Source organism: Triticum aestivum, chromosome 1B (assembly GCF_018294505.1).
Source record: "Triticum aestivum cultivar Chinese Spring chromosome 1B, IWGSC CS RefSeq v2.1, whole genome shotgun sequence".
NCBI classification, from domain to species: domain Eukaryota; kingdom Viridiplantae; phylum Streptophyta; class Magnoliopsida; order Poales; family Poaceae; genus Triticum; species Triticum aestivum.
The window spans coordinates 586,233,208-586,241,016 of NC_057795.1; positions in this window are offsets into that span (position 1 = coordinate 586,233,208).

Genomic DNA, 7,809 nt, shown 5'->3' on the forward strand with positions numbered 1-7,809 from the left:
TGCGCTCGCTAGGGTTCCTCACCCCGCCGCCCGCTCCCTCCAACGAGCGAGGTCCTCCGCCGGCCCCTGCAGCAGCCGGCGAGCGCGGCCCCGACGCGCCCACCTCGCCTACCCCTGCCGTCCTCCGCCACCGGTCACCTCTGCAGCAGCCGGCGAGCCAAGGACGGTGTCGTGACCCTCGCCGCCACCTTCCGCCACAAGCAACTCCCAGATCCTCAGCAGGTATGTATTGTACACCATGTTCCAGAGTAGATCAACACTGAAAGAATTTGGATTGGCAACACTTTTTTTACAGTATCATGGCCAATTCATATTAGTACCAATGATGAATCTTCACCATATTTATGTTTGAATTGGTTCATTGTTAACTAATTGTTTGGGATTAAGTCATTAGGATTCTTTGTTTAGAACAAACAGTCAAACATATACTGCTAAAATTAACTAGAAGCCACTGTTCTGTTTGACACAAGAACACTCTGCTCGGGGAGTTTCACAGTACTAGATAACAATAAGATACTCCTTAAACTTAGGAAGATCCACTGATTTTGCAAGGCTAGGATCAATATTAAAATGCTTGAAACATGCCATCTGAAAGAATGTCACCTCTGTGGCTCCGTTCCATCTCGTCGTTGTCCCCATCTGGCAATGCGTTGCTACAATGCCGGAAAGCAACGGCGTAGACCGAACTAGCATTGTAGATTCATGGGCTGACGACGTGGATTGCAGGTGGCCAACAGGAGCCGCCCCCGATTCCCAGCTTCACGGCCAGCAACTCGCACAACATGCAGGCGGCGCCATTGGTGTCTCCGGCGGCGCCATTGGTGTCTCCGGCGGTGGCGGTATTGGTGTCTTCGATGCCGGCACGGCCGTCATTGGATCTTAATGCACCCGGGTGTACGCCGGCCGGCACCTAGGCAGCAATCGGCCCCTCCGTCAGTTGCACGCCTACCGTTGGCGGTGCCTCGACATTAGCCAAGCTAGATGCCATCATCACGGTAACTAATTAAGCCTCTCGGCTGATGACTTCATCTTCTTTTGCCTTTGATTGGGAATCCCTGACGCCCTACATGTTTCCGCAGGGCGCCGCCGACGTTCCGTGGACTCTCCTGCACTTCGTGAAAGAAGAGTTGGTCGATGTCGCCAAGGGCAAAATCGTTCAACCGGGCAACCCCGTGTTCCACGGTAAACTGATATGCCACCCACCGTGTATAGGGCTCAACTAGTTCTGTTGCTGCCAGGCTGCGACGAGTTGTTACCTTCGATTCGACCCGCCGGGGCCGACGAAGATGATCTGATGACCCTCAGCGCCTGCATAAGCTGGCCTCTGATTTGCCCGAAGAGCCAGATTCGTTTGGGGGCGGGGGACACCACCCCAAAGACAACACCGCCAGTCGTGTCGGCGCCAAGCCAAGGAAATACCGCCGCAACGCTACCGGACATGCCGGACATCCCTATGGCACAGGATCGGAACATGCATATGCCACAGGATCTCGACGACGACGACAACAACGACGGCCGTACATTTAGCAACGTCGATAAGTACTTTGCCGAACATGGGTACGATGACGAATTCTGCAGGCCTCTTTCTCAAGAACCCAACCCTACAAAAGACGACCACGGTCTAGCTGGTACGGCGGAGAAACCCAATTGCAACACGCGTTGTCTGGCATTCAGTTCTCAGGAGACGCCTCCAGCTGCCGACTTCACCGAGCCTCAGATAGTCGAGGTGCCAAATATTATCAGCCCCAACACACTCAAGAAGGCGGTCTATGAGCAGAACTCGGTCCCATTACAATAGAAGAAGAAGGGACGGAAAAGGAAGAGTAACAAGGGTGCGAGCCAGCCGGCACCGAGTACGATCCATGCTCAGGACGGGCCACCTTCACCTAAGGATATCTCGAGGAGGGTGCATGTGGCGGGTAGGGCGATGCTACCGACAAATATGCTCAATGCTGCAACCGGTGCTATGCGGAGTCTGCATGACAGTGTTCTTTCTTTGGAGAAGCGGCGTCTTAGAGAGAATGATGTGGCATACCCGGTTTTCGTGGCCAAGGTGCCAGAGGGCAACGGCTTTTTGGATGGCGCCATCGGGGGTACAATTGTCCTGCGGTTTGATAACATCTTTGCTATGTTTAATCTTCATCCGCTGCACAACACCTTCGTTCGGCTGTTTTCGCTGAAAATGGAGATGCAGATCATTAGAGACAAGACCCCGGACATCATGATAGTCGACCCCTTCTACATGCGTGCCAAGAACTTGTGCAGCACTTGGGACCGGCATGTCGCGAGTTCTTACCTTGAAGGCGTCATTCTGGTAAACCCAGATAATGATAACTTCCTCGTGCCTTACTTTCCCGAGTAAGTCATCCCCTAACCGCCCTGTAACATATGATATCTTAGATTTCGGTCGTTCTTTTTTTTCTAACATTCCGTGTTCTGTGCAGTGACACACATTGCACACTCAACCTCTTAAGCCCGAAATATTCCATGGCCACGTATTTTGTCCCAGACCGTGACTCCAAGATAGACTACACAAATATCAAGAAAGTTCTTGATGATGTTCTCCCCGGCTACGCCAAATCTAGAGGCACCTTCATCAAGCCAGTTCGTAGGCGGTACGGCGCGCACGTGTTCGCCCACAATACAAAGTTCTCATGCATCAAGCAGCCGCCTGGCGGTCAGAAGGATGCCTACTACGCCCTCCATCACATGCGGGCGATCGTACCGGACCATCATCACCTTCTGCTATCAGATAATCTCAAAGATTGGGCCACGAGCTTGTCGGCAATCCAGTACGCGGACATCAGACAAGAATTCTTTCGCATCCAGTCAGAGTTTGCGGAAATTATCCATCAAGATGTGCTTAGTACCTCGGGGTAGTTCTACCTTAGATATCAACCGTCCAACAGTGACATAGACACAATGCTACAAATGCAGGCTGACAACGCCCGTAATTTCATGACCATCACGACAGACGGCGTCTTCATCAACGCTCCGGTCCCATGAGTCGAGTCGAAAGTAGTGATGCTATGTGCAGTTCTGAAACATTGATTGGCTCATGTTGTAATTAAACTTTAATGAACTTGTATGTCTCTTTGGTTTGGACAGTCATTCGACTTAGATGTAATCGATGCTACTTATTAGTAGGACCGTGAATCGTGCTATCAATGTCTTGCTTTTCTGTTCCGATCCTTTTGTTGCATACTTATATATTGCTTATGTATTGTCTATTGTTTTTCTTGTGCATAGCGATGCCGTCGTATGTCGTGTACAATGGTAAGGTTCCCGAAGTCTACGACGGCTGGGAGGAGTGTCGGAGACAGGTTCACCATTTTAGCGGTAACAGTTACAAAGGGTACACCACTAGGGCGGAGGGAGAATCTAGATACACCCGCTATCTAGCGGGAGAGAGGAGCAGCGTTGGAGGAACCGGATGAAGACCAGTTTCATCGCGATGATGCTCATCGTGATGACCGTATCTCTCTTCTATGTGATGGTAGTTTAGATGATCGATATCGACTTGTAATGTGTAGACAAAATCGCCACTTGCGGTCTCGAGACTTATAATGTTCTATCTTTGTTCGGTCTTTTCAATTCGGAGACTAATATGATGAATTGTATTCGGAGACTAATCTTCTATTGTATTCGCTGAATCTGCTATTGCTGTGTGGTGTTGTCTAAATTCTGTTCAATAATATATTTTGTAACCTGTGAAAATATTAGAAAAGAAAAAAAATCCCTAATATTCATACTAGTGGCGCACCACACAAGACACTAATGACGCACTGTGATACTCACACTAATGGCGCATCACCCACTGGTGCGCCATTAGTATGCCAAAGCACATGGGTACATATGGCCCCCTGGGAGGCATTCTAATGGCGCACTATGGGCTATACTAATGGCGCACTACGTGGTGCGCCATTAGAACACCATATACTAATGGCGCACCAGTGGTGCGCCATTAGAATTTAATTCTAATGGCGTGATGCTAGTGGCGCACCAGTAGTGCACCATTAGTAGGCAAAAATGGTGCGCCACTAGCATGCCTTTTCCTAGTAGTGAGGAGATTAATGTTTTGAGTGGAAATACGGATGAACTTATGAAATTACATGCTAATAAAAGTGTTTCTTCTGATCCTAATGATATGCCTTTGTCCACTTTGATTGAGAATAATAATTAATCTATGGATGTGAATTTTGTTGGTAGGAACAATTTTGGTAACAACGCGTATAGAGGCAATTTTAATTCTAGGCCATTTCCTAGTAATTGCTTTAATAATTATGGTAATTCCTACAACAACTCTTATGGCAATTTCAATAATATGCCCTCTGATTTTGAGAATAGTGTTAAAGAATTTATGAGTTCGCAAAAGAATTTCAATGCTTTGGTTGGAGAAAAATTGCTTAAGATTGATGAGTTGGCTAGGAACGTGGATTTCTCTTGATGTTGATTCTTTGAAACTTAGATCTATTCCACCTAATCATGATATAAATGAGTCTCTCAAAGCCATGAGAATTTCCATTGATGAGTGCAAAGAAAGAACCACTAGGATGCGTGCTAAAAAAGGATTGCTTCTTAAAAGCATGTTCTTCTAGTTTTTATGATAATAATGATGAAGATCTAAAAGTAATTGATGTGACTCCTATTAAATCTTTGTTTTCCAATATGAATCTTAATAAATATGGGACTGGATATGAGTCAACTTTAGTTAAAAGGCGTCCCAATGATTCGGAGTTTTTAGATCTAGATGCAAAAATTGATAAAAGTGGGATTGAAGAGGTCAAAACTTTAAATAGCAATGAACCCACTATTTTGGATTTCAAGGAATTTAATTATGATAATTGCTCTTTGACAGATTGTATTTCCTTGTTGCAATCCGTGTTAAATTCTCCTCATGCCTATAATCAAAATAAAGCTTTTACTAAACATATTGTTGATGCTTTGATGCAATCTTATGAAGAAAAACTTGAACTAGAAGTTTATATCCCTAGAAAACTTTATGATGAGTGGGAACCTACTATTAAAATAAAGATTAAATATTATGAATGCTATGCTTTGTGTGATTTGGGTGTTAGTGTTTCCACGACTCCAAAAACTTTGTGTGATGTGCTAGGTTTCCGCGAATTTGATAATTGCTCTTTAAATTTGCATCTTGCGGATTCCGCCATTAAGAAACCTGTGAGAAGGGTTAATGATGTTATTATTGTTACAAATAGGAATTCTGTGCCCGTAGATTTCATTTTTCTTGATATAGATTGCAATCCTACATGTCCTATTATTCTTGGTAGACCTTTCCTTAGAACGATTGGTGCAATCATTGACATGAAAGAAGGAAATGTTATATTCAATTTCTGTTAAGGAAGGGTATGGAACAATTTCCAAGGAAGAAAATTAAATTGTCTTACGAATCTGTTATGAGAGCCACTTATGAATTGCATACCAAAGATGACAATACCTAGATCTATTTGTGATTTTATGCCTAGCTAGGGGCGTTAAACGATAGCGCTTGTTGGGAGGCAACCCATTTTTACTTTTTGTTTGCTTTTTGCTCCTGTTTAGTAATAAATAATTCATATAGCTTCTGGTTAGATGTGGTTTTATGTTTTAATTAGTGTTTGTGACAAGTAGAATCTTTGGGAAGACTTGGGTGAAGTCTTTGCGATCTTGATGTAAAAAACAGAAACTTTTGTGCTCACGAGAATAGCTGTAATATTTTACTGGAGAGTGCTTTTAGGTAGATTATTTTTGAAGATGATTAATAGACAAATTCCTCATGTCCACCAATTTATTTCAGATTGTTTAGAGTTACAGAACTATTTGAAAGTTAGAGATTACTACAGACTATTCTGTTTTTGACAGATTCTGTTTTTCGTGTGTTGTTTGGTTATTTTGATGAATCTATGACTAGTATCTGGGGGTATGAACCATAGAGAAGTTGGAATACAGTAGGTTTAAAAAAAATATAAATAAAAATGATTTCATTACAGTACTTTAAAGTGGTGGTTTATTTTCTTATACTAACGGAGCTCATTAGATTTTTTGTGAAGTTTTGTGTTGTGAAGTTTTCATGTTTTTGGGTAAAGATTTGATGGATTTTGGAATAAGGAGTGGCAAGAGCCTAAGCTTGGGGATGCCCAAGGCACCCCAAGGTAAAATTCAAGGACAACCAAAAGCCTAAGCTTGGGGATGCCCCGGAAGGCATCCCCTCTTTCATCTTCGTCTATCGGTAACTTTACTTGAGGCTATATTTTTATTCACCACATGATATGTGTTTTGCTTGGAGTGCCTTGTATGATTTGAGTCTTTGATTTTTAGTTTACCACAATCATCCTTGCTGTACACACCTTTTGGGAGAGACACTCATGAATCAGAATTTATTAGAATACTCTATGTGCTTCACTTATATCTTTTGAGCTAGACAATTTTGCTCTAGTGCTTCACTTACAACTTTTTAGAGCACGGTGGTGGTTTTATTTCATAGAAATTATTGATCTATCATGCTTCACTTATATTATTTTGAGAGTCTTTTAGAATAGCATGGTAATTTTCTTTGGCTATAAAACTAGTCCTAATATGATGGGCATCCGAGATGGGTATAATAAAAACTTTCATATAAAGTGCGTTGAATACTATGAGAAGTTTGATTCTTGATGATTAGATATGAGGATGGTGATATTAGAGTCATGCTAGTAGAGTAATTGTGAATTTTATAAATACTTGTGTTGAGGTTTACAAGTCCCGTAGCATGCACGTATGGTAACCGTTGTGTGACAAGTGTGAAGCATGAGGTGTTTCTTTGATTGTCTTCCTTATGTGTGGAGGTCGGGATCGCGCGATGGTTAACTCCTACCAATGACTACTAGGAAAAGGCCTACTAATGGCGCACTGGTTTTGCCTACTAATGGCTAATTACCAGTGCGCCATTAGTATCACGCCACTAGAATTTTTTACTAATGGCGCACCACTGGTGCGCCATTAGAATCCGGTATTCTAATGGCGCACCACGTAGTGCGCCATTAGTATTGCCCACAGTGCGCCACTATTATCTACTATACTTATAGCGCACCACATGGTAGTGCGCCATTAGTAACAATTTTTTTATTTTTTTTTGTTTTTTCTTAATCTCAGGTCACTATTTCACATATGAGATATTCAACACATATATATACAACAAGCATCCATATAACAATCATATCCAACACACAAGTTTCATCATATATACATACATAGCCAACACATAGTTCCGTCGTTACATATTACAAAAGTTTCACATTGTTCATCCAATACCGTTATCCATCAATTCACAAAAGTTTCACATTGATACAAAATAAAAACACAAATGGAAAAGAAGCACTCCATCCATGCAAGCTTCCGTCAATTAAATCAAATCTGTAAAATGATAAACAAGAAGTTATAAGAAGAAAAAGAAGAAGACTAGAAGAATACTAGAAGAAGAAGAACACTAGAAGAAGAATAAGAAGAGTTTTGGAAAAGAAGAAGAATAAGAAGAAGACTATAAGCTTATTATGTAAGCTTGATCATTTTGTGCTAACATAAGTTATTTTGGAGCTAAACTATAGGAAACTAAGCATATAAGCTCTAAGTTAGTATATTAGAGCCAACTTAGGTAAAATGAAGCTAACCTATGTCATTTTGGAAAAGAAGAAGAATAAGAAAAAGACTATAAGCTTATTATGTAAACTTGATCATTTTGTGCTAACATAAGTTATTTTGGAGCTAACCTATAGGAAACTAAGAATATAAGCTCTTAGTTAGTATATTAGAGCCAACTTAGGTAAAATGAAG